This window comes from Salmo salar, chromosome ssa27 (assembly GCF_905237065.1).
Source record: "Salmo salar chromosome ssa27, Ssal_v3.1, whole genome shotgun sequence".
NCBI classification, from domain to species: Eukaryota; Metazoa; Chordata; class Actinopteri; order Salmoniformes; family Salmonidae; genus Salmo; species Salmo salar.
In genome coordinates this window covers 11,665,403-11,682,126 of record NC_059468.1, presented here as the reverse complement: position 1 = coordinate 11,682,126, position 16,724 = coordinate 11,665,403, and the positions used below count along the sequence as shown (strand labels likewise).

Here is a 16,724-nt window from a genome sequence, read left to right as displayed (position 1 = left end):
TCTCCTGTTATTGGGTTGAAGTTGTGCTGCGTCACCGAGGTTGCCTCAGGGCGCCACAAGGATCCCACGGGAAAGGCTCTGACCTGTTTGAGTGACCGCATGGAACCCATCCAGCAACATTTGTTGGTTGAGCAGGGACGCTTATCTAGGGCATCACATTTCAGATCACATTTTTCTGCACGTTAGCCGTTTAGGCTGTGGGGGATTTCGACTGATGTGAACCGTGTTAGCCAGGTGAAGTACCTCTCAGGTGTGATGTGTGGTCACATCAAGTCAAGCAACAATTCCCATATTGCAACCGTAAACTGTTCTAAATCTGTTACGGGTCGTTTCATTTCAATCACCTTTTGACCGAACCCTTTTTTTGATTTGAAAACTTTCTATACATATTTGCCCATGTTAGAAGTGGTCAGAAAGTGAATTTTTGGACCTGAATGCCAAAACATTTAGGTGAGAGAGTTGCTCAGAGTTGACTCATTTAGCATACCCCACCCTACCATGAGACCATGTCTTCATCACTGGAAAAGATACATCATTGAGTTTGAGATCATTTAACAGGGTTGTCAAACTTTGTAATAATTTCTTGAAAAAAAGTTATATTTTTTATCCTTTAACGTCAATTATCTAAACGCGTAAACTAAAAAAAACGTGTAAAAAATTGCATATGTTGTAGCTAAGACCCTATTTGACATAATCTGAGGTGTTGTACCCGCCATCAGTTGAGACATTTCAATCAGAAATATAATTCATAGAATGAACATATCCCTTCAGACCACTGCAATTTAGCTGGTACATCATTTACATTTTAATTTAATTGAAATTTTCACTTCCAGTTACTACCACAAAATGGCTGCTGGTCCATCCACCGTCAAATGTCTATTCTATTATCTATATTTCTATGATTTCAATAGGTTTCCTATTTTAAGTTTGACAGTATAATTTAAAACGACTGATATTCCCGTTCGTCAACAATCTCTGATGTGGACCTCCAACCATCTTTGTGCTACCATTTTAAAAGAGAGTACATTTATCAGCCAAAACATGACACCCAACCTGTATTCAATAGCATGCTCTGTCTCAACTGATGGCGGGCACACCACAAACATCTCAGATTATGCCAAAAAGCTACAACATATGCAAAAATGAAAAATTATCAGAGTTTACGTGTTTTTAGATCATTTACATTAAAGGATAAACAATTACATTTTTATTACAAAACTTTTTTTAAAGAAATGATTAAATACAGTACTTTGACAACCCTGTCTGGGGGCTTTTAAATGATGCCAAACTCAACCTTTTCTCTTTTCCAGTGATGAAGACATGGATGTCTCATGGTAGACTGAGGTATGCAAAATGGCTCAACTTTGAGCACCTCTATCTCCTAAATATTTTGACATTCAGGTACAAAAAGTGACTTTGACTACTTCTACCATGGGCAAATGATGTATAGAAAGCTTCATTCAAATCAAAAAGTGACTGAAATCAAATGGAACTGCAATCATTTTTGGCGGAATTCAGATTATTCAGAATGTACAAATTGTAGAATGTAGGCCTAATTGCTGTACACTTTATGATAATTGTCAAAAAACATAAGAACCAACGTCACAGGGATCCTTTTTAACGGATTCCTTTGAATCGAACATGCCTAACTAGATGTCTTTTAGACCCATTACTTGTGGCATTTTATAGATGTTCTCTTATCCAGCAGCTCCTCAGGTAATGCTCCATTTCCTAATTTTCTCTCACAGATGAAAGGGCCGAAGCATTGTGGCTTTATGCTGTGGAGCTATTACCATCTGGAGCAATTACTGTCAATCGCTGCTGCCTATTTTACAGTTATTAGCACAAAATCTTCCTTTCTCCCCGTGTATTACTTTCCAAATGGGATTTGGATGGACTGCTCATTTCAAGATGTCTGAGGATTTCTTCAGGGAATTTCAGATTTACCTCAGATACTCTACATCATTTGAAGCAAAACTCGGGACAAAATGAAATTGTCTGTCCTACTGTACTTCCATTCGCAAACTTTTGATATTTTACATTTTAGGTAAAAGTATTAATGAAATTGAATACATGAACTTGAATACATTAAGTGCCCTATCTAGGCCATTATAGTGCGAGCTTTTGTGCTTCAGTTGCATTTTTATAGGGACAGATATAATCAAGAACATGCCTTTATCACAGCTTAGAGACTGACAGGGGAAGGTGGGGATTGGGGGTACCAATGACTGTATATATGAATGGACAAAGCCATCAATCACGTGAATCCATTCATTCATTCCTACGTGAAGACTCAACAGCGCATTGCAGCCAAATTTAAGTCGGTTAAGATGGTGTCTCATGGAGACAATTTTTAAATAATTGGTTCAAGGACATGCATCTGGTTTGTTAGACGCAATTATTGGTACCATGATTGTCTTCAAAATGTGTATTTGTTTACACATAGATTTGCCACAGCTTGCCATTTTTCCATTCACTATAATAGGGGATCCTGTTTTCTGCTAACAATGCCTGCAGTACCGCGGCCGGCCTTGAACTACCATGTCTTCAATGAGAGGGGGCCATCGTCCTCCCCGAGGGGTGGGCAGTTAGTTCAAATGCTTTGACCTTTGACCTCCTGTCGCTCATCTCTCCTCCACTTCTGTTCAGCACATTGCTCTCGTAATGTACAAGCAGGGAGTGGGGGTTAAGGGGGGGGTTGTGCTTTGTTGACATTTTCAGATTAGTCATATCCATCAAAAACATGGGGGGTGAAACGTTAGTCCCACCCACTCTGCCCTAATATGATTTAGCAGGGTCTAGGGAAGATGGAGTGAGTGGGGGGGAAGGGAGGATGAGAGGCAGAGGCATATGCTACATAGTTTGGGTGACTTGATGCTCACAAGGAAATGGAGAAACACTTCTAAGCCTTTTGAACTTTAGTCAGGGGAAGACGGGCCTAATACCCCTTCTCCCTTAGACATCCATTTTGACCGTTACTCAGTGGAGATGGAAGAAACCATTAACCTTATGGTTGTTGCTTGTGATTCTTCAAATGTCAGTCCACAACTCATTTAAAAATAAATAAAAATAATAAAAAAATTTAAAAAATTTGGCTTTGTGCGCATTACGTGCATCCTTCTGTTACAGGGGTTTGTAGCGTTGTTGATGATTTTCCAAGACTTTTGAAAGGTATCCTTTTGAGTGACTTAGTTGGTAAGATGTGGCTGACACAGGAGTGTTTGGTGAAAATGCAACAACCCCCCAACAAATGTCATTGTTTCTCTAACAAATTACTTGTTTAGATGGGTTGGAAGTGTAATTGAGGTAAAGGGTCATGTCTGGGAGAGCCTGGTGTCCATGGCAACAATACTTTTACCATGTCATGTGACCTCACCTGTGAGAAGGGGCTTTGGAGAATTGGGGGATTCTCAGTCTGAGGAGTCAGAGAGGACATTACACTTATTAAAAGCTTGCGTGGGTTTAACCGCAAGTAGTCAAGTTGTTTCCGGTGTGCCGTCTCGTACTTCCTTATCAATTTACCATTCCTATTTGGTTAAAGTATATGTATTACCCGAGGAAGCCATCAACCACCCATTGTCTCTGTGTTTTTGCTCAGAACTTTTTAAAGCACATGGTGGGTTAAGATCTAAAAGTCTTTAACGGTGGAAGTCTGGTAGAAGAGGGGGTTAAGCTGACAGTTCTGACTCCCTGGGCAGGGCTGTACTTGGTAAAGGGGAGATAGAAGCTTGAGCTGCTCAGTCCAGTTGTCAGGGAGGGTCTACATCGGTCTGTGGATTAAACCAGATCAGAACACCCCCCCCCCCCCGTAAAGTGCTATAAGTCCCCTCTCCTTGAGCCCAGAAGGGCAGATGGAATGTTGCCATGTGAAGGTATTTCCCCTAATTTAAATTGGCACTGCAGAGTTGTGGTGGCATAGACCAATGGGGTGAGGGTATACTTGTCCTGATTTAGCCCTTAGATACTGCCGTGTTTGGTGGAAAGCGGGCTAGGGAGGGATACATGTTTTTTTGAGGTATGGATGAAGGTCAAAGGTATGTTACCAGAGCATTGACCAGTTTTACGGTGTCCCAGAAAGTTATGTTCGGCTAAACCTTACACTATAGAACACCTTATTTCTTTAATTTGCCAAAAAAGAAAGCAAACATGTCTTTGGTCCCCCTACAAACCATTTTTAAGAAGCGTACTCCATTCCTCAAAGCTAGGACCCTTGATATGAAACGTCAATGACTTTTAAATCTATTAGCAAAAACCCCAAATCAATTTCCTCAAAGGCACAGAGCGATGGAACCCCACTTTCAGCGCATGTAATATGACTCAGCTGAGAAATTAATCTCCACACCCTATATATCTACTAAATGACTCCAGAAATAGCACTATTTTCTGGCTTTTACACCCTCAAGTAAGCTTTAAGTAAGCCATTTAATCCTGTGTCACGTACCTTTTGCGTCCTTTAGCGATTCGATTCTAGTTCTTAATGTGCCATGGCATAGTATAGTCTATGGCTCTTAGCTTCCTCTAGTACATATCACAGTGTTGTGCCAGATACTGTATCAAGCACCACAGAGTGCCAGCTAGCACTCCCCCCCAGTCTGAACATAGCCTAGACCTTCTTGATCCTGTGAACTTTAAGTATTTGGGGGTTTTACTTTGGAGTTTTGGGATGACATTTAAACAGTGGAGAAAAAAGCACCGCAGATATCAAACTACACATGTTGCATTCATTTCAAAAACTCCCAAAAACCGAAACTCCATTATTCAACCTGTAAGCTTTTACTATATTTTGGGGATTATGATGTGATCTTGAACCAATCTCCGTCTCATCAGACTCCTCAGACGTCATCTCATCAGACATCATCTCGTGTTTTCCTGGTTAGGGGAAATACCTTCACATGGCAACAATGCACCATGACCTCTAACCTATAGTCCTTGTGACCTCACCGTCCTTATTCTTGGAAGGTTTTCCCAGACAATTTGACATTTAGTTCCGGTAGTATTCTCCTCCAATCAAGTAGAGCATGACTAAGATGAGACGAAGCACTGATTGACGTCACCAGCGTAACTTATAGCGTAACCCTTGTTTTGTGACCCATAGGAGCTACAATATCCTCTGGGAATCTCTGCGCTGACACCTGGTGCTCTGCCATCTCTGCCAAGATGTGCCAAGAGTCTCTCTCATGATTTAAGACATGCCAGCAGTGCCCTGGCTAAGCCTATGCAATATTCACACTCCACAGTTAACATGATTGGATTAGCATGTTTGGATCATGGCACAAAATGGCTGATACCTTGGTTCGTGCATACACAGTTTTCTCTCTTGAACCTTACCCAATGCCCAAACAAGAAATATCATAGGTCTGCCGAATGGCTGATTTTTGATAAAGCATCTCAATTTAGCATATGCAAATTACACAACATCAAGCAGTTGACTAAGACAAATTTGACTTTCAAGATTTCCAAGAAAAGCGAGTTCATGGATAGCCCTTCTCTATTACCTGATCACAGCCCTATTGTCCTGCTCCCCCTATAGCTTTTAGTTTCAGTTCTTTTAATTGAATACAGCTATTCTGTTTCCTGAGCACAAGAGATTGCGTGTTCATTAAAGAAATCCTGATTAGAATGAAAGAGCGATTACGGTAGGGTGGCCATTACTCCCCATGTGAAAGCTCCCTCCTGCTCATTTGTCTAATGGAAGACTGCTTAGAGCTCCCCCAAAAGCCATTAATTAGCTTAAGTGGACCCTCAGGGTTCCGTCCACTCTTACCCCCCCCACCCCCCCCCTTATTTCCTCCAGGAATGTGAGTGACCACATTGCTCGTTGTCTAGTTGTTCTCCTTTGGCTACAATGTTGTCAATGTTAATAATAGGTACAGTAGGGAGGTATAGTAATTTCAGTTCTGTCTCCTTAGACTGTAGGTGCCCACAGGCGTGTGTAGAGAGAGAGAAATTCATGAGGGATTTTACTTAATTGTATTGTCTTTAACACGAAACAATTGACATTTACAATGACCGAGCTTATTAAAAGCAGTTTCAGAGGAGTTTCATTATGTCCCATATGACCCGGCACGATGGTGCCAAACAAATGTGAGATACTGTGCCATATCTCTTTGGTTAATTCATATCTAAACAACCCTCATCTGTCTGTGTCCTGAGGGCGAACACTTCTGGGGTTCATTCCTCAGTCTCTCCGCGCACAAAGCTTCCACAGACGCAGATTGAATGCAATTAGTGAAATAATTAACATACAAATAATGATAGCAAGCTTTCCTGGGGATATTCCTCAAGCTAATTGACATTCAAGGCAGAAATGAGGGTCTCCTACCTTCCTCTTCTTCTGCATGCGTACACAATCCACTTGGCTACCATTTGTGAGGTCATATATAATATTCTCATGTCTCAAGGACAACAGAAGTGCATTGCCTCTGTGTGTGTTTCGTTTAACAACGGATGCCTGCACACATACAGGCATGCGTAGGTCGGACGTGTGCACACAGGCTAAATCCCTTCGCAATAGGGACCTGTTGGCTCTGCTGCAGTCGCAGTCTGACTGTGCAGTTTTAGCCGCCCAGTTTGCAGTGTTAAACCACCGAGTTTCTAAACATCGTGAGACTTCTGGGAATGCTTGCGAAACGGACCAAACCGACCAGGCCGGGATTTGAGAAGCCAATGAGAGAAGTGAAAAAAACGTTTTTACATTTTAGTCATTTAGCAGACGCTCTTATCCAGAGTGACTTACAGTAGTGAATGCATACATGTATTTATTATTTTTTATTATTATTTTGTTTTATTTTTTTGGTACTGGCGCCCCGTGGGAATCGAACCCACAACCCTGGCGTTGCACACACCATGCTCTACCAACTGAGCCACAGGGAAGACGTTCATTTTATCTTGAAAGTCACAACCTAGATTGGAGACGACGTCTTTAAATAGTTGAGCGTGTTATTACTACCAACCTCGTGAAAGTGACAAACCGACGCGTTTACATTTTCATTAAAAAAAGCACTTTGTATCAAGAGTGCCTTTTGATTTTACGGCCCGCGCGCGAGCTTAGCTAGCCAACGACATCGGCCGCGAGCGAGCTTAGCTAGCCAACGACATCGGCCGCGCGCGAGCTTTTGCAGCAGCTAATGGGGATCCTAATAATAAATACCAAAAGTATGATCGGGGATTTCTATTGGAGAAGCAGGTTCTGCCCATCTTCCTACTGTACTGTCTTTGGTTAAACTGTGGAACATTGTTACTAAACACCCACACTCACCTATTCTACAGCATCAGGGAACCTGTGCTGTTCGCTCGCTATGCGTGTGGCTGGGACACATAAATCTTCATCTTCCTTCACTGTAGGGCCACCTTCGCTCCCTCTGTGTGTGTGTGTGTGTGTGTGTGTGTGTGTGTGTGTGTGTGTGTGTGTGTGTGTGTGTGTGTGTGTGTGTGTGTGAGAGAGAGATTGTCTGCACCTTTGCGAGTGGAGCTGAAAGGACAGGGGGGGGTAGAGAGGAAGGGGGTGGTGTGGTGTTTTGGACAGGCAGTGTGTTGGTGATTTACTGGGTTGAGCAGAACACAGCGAGAGCCCGTTTGTCCTTGTCACATCCAAAGATCGTCCCTGTACCCCCACTCCCCTCCCACCTCCCCTTTTCACCTGTTCACTGCCTCTTTTCAGAGAGTACCTCTTCCCTGCTCTTTCATTCTTCTCCATTTCTTCATCCCCCTGTCTCATCGAAGAGGCCACTTTAGCTCTCCTTTCTTTCCTCCTTTCCCTCGTGATGTCTGTTTATGTTCCAAGTTGGTTCTCCTGACAATAATGCCTCTTCTTTGGCCTTTTTTGCTCCTCTTCATCTTTGGGTTCATTCTTAACTCTCTCTCTGGTCGTTCTCCACTCTCTCCTCTCTCTGGTCGTTCTCCTCTCTCTCTCTCTCTCTCCTCTCTCTCTGGTCGTTCTCCACTCTCTCCTCTCTCTCTCTCTCCTCTCTCTCTGGTCGTTCTCCTCTCTCTCTCTCTGGTCGTTCTCCTCTCTCTCTCTCTCTGGTCGTTCTCCTCTCTCTCTCTCTGGTCGTTCTCCTCTCTCTCTCTCTGGTCGTTCTCCTCTCTCTCTCTCTCTGGTCGTTCTCTCTCTCTCTCTCTCTGGTCGTTCTCTCTCTCTCTCTCTCTGGTCGTTCTCTCTCTCTCTCTCTCTGGTCGTTCTCCTCTCTCTCTCTCTCTGGTCGTTCTCCTCTCTCTCTCTCTCTGGTCGTTCTCCTCTCTCTCTCTCTGGTCGTTCTCCTCTCTCTCTCTCTGGTCGTTCTCCTCTCTCTCTCTCTGGTCGTTCTCCTCTCTCTCTCTCTGGTCGTTCTCCTCTCTCTCTCTCTGGTCGTTCTCCTCTCTCTCTCTCTGGTCGTTCTCCTCTCTCTCCTCTCTGGTCGTTCTCCTCTCTCTCCTCTCTGGTCGTTCTCCTCTCTCTCCTCTCTGGTCGTTCTCCTCTCTCTCCTCTCTGGTCGTTCTCCTCTCTCTCCTCTCTGGTCGTTCTCCTCTCTCTCTCTCTCCTCTCTCTCTGGTCGTTCTCCTCTCTCTCCTTTCTCTCTGGTCGTTCTCCTCTCTCTCTGGTCGTTCTCCTCTCTCTCTGGTCGTTCTCCTCTCTCTCTGGTCGTTCTCCTCTCTCTCCTCTCTCTGGTCGTTCTCTCTCTGGTCGTTCTCTCTCTGGTCGTTCTCTCTCTGGTCGTTCTCTCTCTGGTCGTTCTCTCTCTGGTCGTTCTCTCTCTGGTCGTTCTCTCTGTCTCTCTGTCTCTCTGTCTCTCTGTCTCTGTCTCTCTCTCTGTCCATCATGACGGGTGTGTTTTTTGTTAATTCTTTCTTGTCAGCCCACGGTTAGGAAGACATCTTGTCTACACCAAGTCACCCATCCCTCACACAAACTAACATGTGAATGCACACATTCACTGTACTGTATGTACTTGGAATGGATAGTAGCTTCCATTGGAGTCACATGCATCACATCAGACATCTCAACGAGGATGTCAGAGTGAACCTACGCGGTCTGTAATATGATCTTGATAAGTCGATACAACGCAGGAATCCTGAGGTAGGCGTCACTGTGGTTGCATAGATGGATTCCAGACACTGTGCTCGTCTCCTCTATGGTAGAGATTAGAGAATAACGTTTAAAAAAAACTAGGACACGTCTTCAAAAAGCATCTCCGAGTGTTGATCTAGGATCAGCTCCCTCCTGTCAATATCTCACTCATCATTATGATCTAAAAGGCATGACTGATCCCTCCTGCTCTGAGAACTGTTGTAAGGCTGGCTGGTATTGACAGAAATCAGTACATTAAAGTAAAGTGACTATGACGTTTTAGGGCATTATACGACAACATTAATGAGCGTATCATATGTCCATGAAATATGTTATCGATACATGAATGTGCCTTGGACAATCTCCAGGTGCCACACCTTCTAATTTGGAAGCTATTGATCTCGTGGCTTTGGCTGCAGTGTTTGAGAACAGCATTTAGTTCACACGTCACCCCTGCAGAAATGTGCCAATATCGTGCTGAAAACTGACGATATGCATCTTGCATCAGCCGTTATGCAAAAGAAAATAGCCTTTTAAATCACCCAGCCGTAGAACATACTGTAGTCTTTGGCAATCAAAATAATACCTGGCTGTCACACTGACCATATCGCCACCGATGTTGATTGATTTCTATTGTTTCAAGTCTACTAGCTCTCTGAAAGTCTACCGTCTTTCCTCTCTGACCGATGTCTACGGGGTGTAATGCCGAGGGGGCGGTTGGTGATTGGTGGTGGGAGGAAGGTTCGGATGTGTGATTGCTGCCACCTACCACGTGTGTAATGCTAAGAAAACAGGTGCTGCCCACAGATTCACCGTTGTTGGTCACGGTTCAGTCATCCATCCATATCACGATAAATGGACTGAATTATAACGATACCTTTAATGATATTAATGTGCGCCATAGTATTTAAAAAATATATATATTACGCTTTAAACTACTACTACTTTGAATGTTGTAGCTATCCTTTGTCCCATTTAACAATTACCCATGTTGGCAAACTTCACCTTTCTTTTGTAGGAATCTTTAGGGGATTTTATCGTCATGAAACGGTATCAGCAAAATGTCCATGCTAAGTGGTCGGTTTGGTCGTTGTCGATCATTTTCGGTTTATAGAACCAGCTCTACCAGGAAGTGCAGGTTGTTTTATGGAATGGTGGGAACATAATGACTTTGCTCTTGCCTACTGTCTGTAGGATTGCAGAGCAGAGAGGACAGGTGAAAGTGTGTGGTCTGCGTGTGCTTGGGAAGGATATGAGTGTGGTTACAGTGTCTGGTGTGGTTACGCTCGCATGAATGCGCACGAACACACACACACACACACACACACACACACACACACACACACACACACAGTGCCCAACAAAAACTAGGCTATAGCCCAGTCGCCTCAGGGGAAGAAATAAATAATAACATTTTAATTGCTGGACTGTTCTGGGAATGAGTCTGAGAACCAACCATAACCCCTAGCCGTTGGGTCAGATACTTCCTCCCTCCCTGGTCCCTCCTCCAACGGTCTCTGCGCGTGAAACCGAGACAAAACTAACCAAATATGGTTGTCCATCCCAGCCTGGTCTCCCGCTACGACGCAGAGGCGCATTTAGCCTTCCCTCACAGGGGCTGTTTCATAAACTTTTAAAAAGCACTTAAGAAACAAAGCTTCAAAAATAAAAACTCAGAGTGCTAAGCTGGCAAAAGTTGCTGTGCTTTGAACACGAGAGAGCGAGAGCCATCAAAAGCTTGCTGCTGAGGCTCCCTACCAAGCACCCTAAACGTATCCTTCAGCAGAATTAGTACCCTCTCTTCTTCTTTATAGGGGATCATTGTGAGGACTGTCGATTATTATTTTATTTTTTTGGGGGGGGGAGCAGGCTCCCAGGGACAGCCTTATAAACCGGTGAGGGGGATAGGGAGTGGGAACCACCATGCCCATCCCCAATTAATCTGCCCTCCAGCCGCTAGGCGAGATAATGGCCATCCAGCAATCCCCCCTCTCGTGTTCCTGAGGACCAGGGTAAAGAACAAACAAAACACAGATAGTCAACAACAAACATACTGCTAGGCTGCTCGTTTGTTTGTAGGGTTTTTCTCCAGTTTCGTCGACCAGCCCTTTATCAGCTTTCACAGTTGGGTGTTAGCTGCACATTCCTCAGTAAAAACATTAAAAAGGACACTATTTCTGGAACGGTTATAGTCCTGCCTCTTGTCTGTTGGGTATTTCTGGATGTATTTACCCATTTTGCGTTTTACATTTTAAAAATGTTCTCCAAACTGTCAGTTCAAGGCCAATAAATGGGAGGGTGTGGCGCCAAAACTGACAGCACCCTCACCTGTTGTCAACGGACTGGACTCGAGTCAAGGCCAAGCCTGCATCCCCTGTGTTTCCGAGTTTTAAGTGGAGCCACTCTCTTGTGGGACAGGGGCTTCAAACACAAAACTACAACGCTAAAATGCTAGTTAAGCGCCGTGCGCTTTCCTTTCATGTGGCCCGGGGACTGCCAGGCACTGTGACGTATTTTTTATTTTTTTTGTATTATTCATATGTGTCCCCTCAAGCTGTCTGTCAATTATTAATGGTGGGGGTTAACAGACTTTTTTTTTGGCCCGTACCACCAAGCGGGAAGCTTAGGAAACGTGTGTGCGTGCGTGGGACTGTGTGTGTGTACATGTAGGCATGCTAGTGAGCCTGTGTATGTTTGGGTGATTGCTGCCTGCTTGCCTTCCTGTCAGGAAATGCTTCTCTCTGGCATTTTTTTTAAATCCACACGTTGGTGTCCGGTGCTGTCGTGATGTGTGTTTCTGATCCATTCTCCCCTCTATAATGAAGCTTCTGGATTCAGACCAACATTCATAAATACAGATACAAATTGCTTGTGTAGACACACACACAGGCTTTGTCACACAGACACACACACACACACACCTGCATTCTCTCTCTCCGTCACTGTCACACACACACACACACTCAAATTCTCTCCCTCTGTCTCTCACACAGACTGACACATCATGCCTGCGTGAATAAGTAAAACTGGATCAATGGCCGTGGGACGACTGGCTTTGGATCACAGGGGGGGCGCGCGCAACTACATAATGGGACTATTTGAATATGGCGTTGAGAGACCACTTAGAGGACACCCCGTGGAGCCACACATCATCCTGTGAGTCTGAGCTGAGGTTCTGAAGAATGCCCCGTGGCTGTGTGTGGGTTAGGGTTGATTTGATGATGGTTTTTGTCATTTGAACTCGTGACTGTATTGATTTGAGTCCCTGGCCTGTGTAATGAGTCTCGGTGTTGATTGCAGTCGCCACCCTGTCCATCGATCGCTCCCTTTTCTCTTCCTCACTGTTCTTCCCCGCTCTCTCTCCCTTCTCTCGCTCTTTCTTCCTCCGTTCCTCTCTTCTTCTCTCTTTGTCCGTCGTATGATCATTCTTTGCCTCTCTGCCTCCCTCTCTGCACTCCATACTACTTTCTCTGCCCCCCCCCCCCCCAATTGACTTTTTAATGACCGTTTTACATCATGTTTTGATATTCAAATTAGCCGTGTCAGCCGGAGTAGAGAGCAGGTCTTTTATTCCAACCCTCGTCTCTAACTCTCTCCTTTTTTTTTAAAGAGGGGTTGTTACATGAGCACGTCATTATTAATTGCATGTTTTAATGTGTCTGTTTATCTTCAGAGAGGCAGGAGTGCAGAAACAGGCACGCACATGCAAGCGAGTCGATCGTTTTATATTTTGGTCTTAACGGCCTCGTGGGAGAGCAACAGCAAGCGGCAACTCGAGTTCAAAGCGAAAATCTCCTGAATTAGCCAACTGCCTGCATTTCAAACTAACTTTTGCTGTCCAACTTTTGTCAGATCAGAAACCAGATAGAGAAAATGCATGTTAGGTGTAAGTATTTATGACAAGTTGGGGTTTCGGGTTGAGAAAACAGAGTAACATACAGTCGCAGTATAGCCTATGATACAGAATAAGAAAGCGAATGCTTGTTTCAACACTTTATTTTGGTGTTAAAGGTTAGTTGGTTAAAGGATGTATTATTAGATAGCTGGTTTACACATGCTGGTTTACACATGCTGGGTTACACATACTCACCAGTCAGCTGATCTCCCATTTATCAAGACTTCTCTCGTGACTCATTAGAGCTTGGTGTGACTGAAAGACGAGCCTCGCTGAGAGGAGAACTTCAGCTCTTTGATGGCCTGAATAGAGACGCTTCCACCGTATTTGTTAGTTAGCATTGGTAGTTGACGTGGCATAACATGTTATTACATTATATTGCAGTTTAGGCTACTGACTGTACAAAACATTAGGAACACCTACTTTGTCTTGCCCATTCACCCTCTGAATGGCACACACACAATCCATGTCTCGAGGCTTAAAAATCCTTCTTTAACCTGTCTCCTCCCCTTCATCGACATTGATTTGAAGTGGGTTTAACAAGTGAAATCAATACGGGATCATATCTTTTACTTGGATTCCCCTGGTCAGTCTGTCATGGAAAGAGCAGGCGTTCCTAATATTTTGTGCACTCAGTGTATATCCAGAGTGAGAGACATTTCGACCATTGAAAGTGACTTGAGAAAAAAAAGCTGTGGGAGAGACTTTAAAAAAAATTCCTGTGAGTTTGTAGTGTTTGATGGTTGAAAGACGCTGCATGGAGAGAGTGGTCTGAGAGAAACACTGTGCAGTAGTTTGGAATGACCAGGGGGTACAGTTAGTGCTTGTTGTGGCTGGCTACAGCGTGGGAGAGAGGCTCAGTCGTTGAAAGAGACCAAAGAAAAGAGGGGGAGAGCAAAAGAAGATGGTTGAAAGAAACTTGAGGGAGAGAATATAGTGCACGATTTATAATTCAGAGGTTTCTGGATCGGAGGAGATATGGGTGGGAGGTTGTTTAGAGAGGCCAGTGGGTGTGAGGGATGCGAGACTGTGGCTGGAGGGAGGGATGCGAGACTGTGGCTGGAGGGAGGGATGCGAGACTGCGGCTGGAGGGAGGGATGCGAGACTGCGGCTGGAGGGAGGGATGCGAGACTGCGGCTGGAGGGAGGGATGCGAGACTGCGGCTGGAGGGAGGGATGCGAGACTGCGGCTGGAGGGAGGGATGCGAGACTGCGGCTGGAGGGAGGGATGCGAGACTGCGGCTGGAGGGAGGGATGCGAGACTGCGGCTGGAGGGAGGGATGCGAGACTGCGGCTGGAGGGAGGGATGCGAGACTGCGGCTGGAGGGAGGGATGCGAGAGATTTCTTATAGAAAGTTTTTATCTCCCTTTAACTTGCAGCTTCTGAAGTGTTAGGTTTTTTTCTTATCCCTTGGCTTTGTTGGGTGTGGCCATGTCACTAGACGGGATGGGAGGGATGTTACCCAGTTGTCACGAGCAACCCTGGAGTCGGTAGAGTTCTGTGTGGCAGTGCCCTTGGGCTTAGATCAGGTAATAGGGGTGAGGGCTAAGTGTATGTAAGGTGAATAAGGGTAATTTAGGAAGCCCCCATAGAGATATAATATTTTATTCTGGGGATGCCCCAGTTTCTCTCTCTCTCACACGCGCGCACACACAGAGAAGAAAAATAAATTAAACAAGTATGAAAGTTTAAAGACTGCAGGTGAACCAATTATGAAGATGGTTGTTTTATCCATAGAAATTGTTTTACCCAGTTAGTTGGGGACCTAGAGGTAGGGTGACCACATTTAAAATACCCAAATACGGGACAACAGGATGACAATTCCAGCTAAACTAGGAGGACTGTTGCCTATAACTACTTGTGCATCGTGCCAACTGTAAAGTTTGGTGGAGGAGGAATAATGGTCTGGGACTGTTTTTCATTGTTCGGCGCTAGGCCCCTTAGTTCCAGTGAAGGGAAATCCTAACGCTACAGCATACAATGACATTCTAGACGATTCTGTGCTTCCAACTTTGTGGCAACAGTTTGGGGATGAATTGGTACTCTGACTGCGAGCCAGGACTAATCACCCAACATCAGTGCCCGACCTCACTAATGCTCTTGTGGCTGAATGGAAGCAAGTTCCCGTAGCAATGTACCAACATCTAGTGGAAAGCCTTCCCAGAAGAGTGGAGGCTGTTATAGCAGCAAAGAAGGGACCAACTCCATATTAATGCCCATGATTTTGGAATGAGATGTTTGATGAGCAGTCCACATACTTTTGGTCATGCAGTGTATATTGAATTTGCAACTAGTTTGATGAAATGACCTTATTTTTCAGTCTAATACTGCTATATACTTACTTTTGTATCTATTCGTCAGAAGCACGCTTTTTGTAAGTAGTTATAGGCAACTATCCTCCCAAGTTTAGCTGGAATTTTGCCCGAAAGTATTTGAGAAATGTGATTGGTTGACGATCAGCCTACTGTACATCTCCTCTTGCGCTGCGCAGAATATCAGATCTCAACAACGATTGGAGAAGTGTTCAACATCACCAGTACCACATCCTTCTGTTCTATATCTATTCATAAGTGCAACGTGACTGCAAGGTTGGAATGTCTGACTGAAATACGTTTTTTTCCAAATTTGTGGTGTTTGAATTTGTTGATAAAATGCGGTACATGATTGTTTGGTTGCGGGACAAAGGACCAAAATGCGGGACTGTCCCGCACAATCCGGGACGTGGTCACCCTACCTAGAGGTAAAGATATGTCTTTACGTCTCAGACAAAGTGACCCCATGCTGAACTTTTCACAAAAGCTCTACAGACCTCTGTTAAACCTACAACTGGCAAGACCTCCCTTTCCTCCCTGCAGCTCGTCTTCTCTCGTTTTACTCTGGCTCGCGTTGCTAGGTCCCTCCATTGTGGAAACTGCCATGCTTGTCCAAGGGCTGTTCTCATTCCCTATAGGCACGAGTGTGTCTGTGTGTGCGTCTCTCTTGTCACTCTTCTGACACTTCAAGCGTTGGGGCTGGGGCCGCCATTAGGGTTGGACATGTCTCATCAGCATAATGCCTTTTCTGTTGGAGGGTCATTATAGCTGACATTGATCAGTGGTACTCTGTAATGGGAGCCATTTGACTAGCCTTTTCATTAATTGGGGGTTATTTAAAGAGACAGGGTCAGGAATGGCTTTACTTTGTAGATGTTGCCATAACCACTGATCTAGGATCAGATAATCCTACCCCCAATCTTAACCTAAACTATTAGGACACGAAAATGTATCTGACCCTGTATCAGTAATTAGGGGTAACTGTTTTTTATTTGACATGTTTAGTAATAGGAAGGCGTCAAGGCTGTCCCGTCTCCAACACTTTGCTGATCAAACTCAGTGGTGTTGCTTTGTGTATCTGTAATAGGTGTCAGTTCAGTGTGCACAGGAGTTACCATACATTACACTGCATCTGATGTGCCCCAAGTATTTCCACTAAACGCGTCTCTGAAAAGCAGCCTAGCCAGTTGTACCAACCACAAACATGTGGTTTACCCCCTGATCAGTGTGTTTTTGAACCAGAAACGGGACCAATGGATGGACATGTGAATGCACAAGAATAGTATCAGGGAATTCTTTCTCTTGACTAATTTGGAATATATATATTTTTTTTCTCATGAATCTTGGACTGGACTCTCCTGTGGCCCTGGTGTCTCCGTTCACAGGTATGTTAAAAGTCCTCTCTACTTCACCTTCTGTACTATTAGTTTCTTTTAGCATTCTGTGTGTCTGACATGGTGTGTAAGGGTTG

General features: G+C 44.5%; 1 protein-coding gene across 2 annotated transcripts in view; it reads left to right on the top strand.

Moving 5' to 3' along the window:
- The window catches only part of LOC106588355 (semaphorin-6D), a 95,354-nt gene that overhangs the window by 17,709 nt on the left and 60,921 nt on the right, over window positions 1-16,724 (top strand). The window lies entirely within an intron of this gene.